The following is a 266-nucleotide window of genomic DNA, read 5'->3' as shown; positions in this document are numbered from 1 at the left end:
AATTATAAGATAAGATATTATATATTTATTTTAACAACACACCAAATTAAAGTCAAGAAGGAGATAGCTATGATCTCTCTCTCAAGATGTGCTACTGAGCGGAGGAGAACACAGGGAATGGGAAAGCACTGCTTATACAATTAGCCTAAGAAACAACAGTCTACCTCTTACTTTGACCCATGTAGTAGCCTAGAGTCTGAAAATGAACGCACAGGTCTATAATCTATTAAAATCAGGCCAGAGGTTCCCAAACCTGCCATGCCAAT

This window comes from Protomyctophum parallelum (assembly GCF_964188405.1).
Source record: "Protomyctophum parallelum genome assembly, chromosome: 10".
NCBI classification, from domain to species: domain Eukaryota; kingdom Metazoa; phylum Chordata; class Actinopteri; order Myctophiformes; family Myctophidae; genus Protomyctophum; species Protomyctophum parallelum.
The sequence above is the reverse complement of the archived record's forward strand: the minus strand, read 5'-3'. Positions refer to the sequence as shown.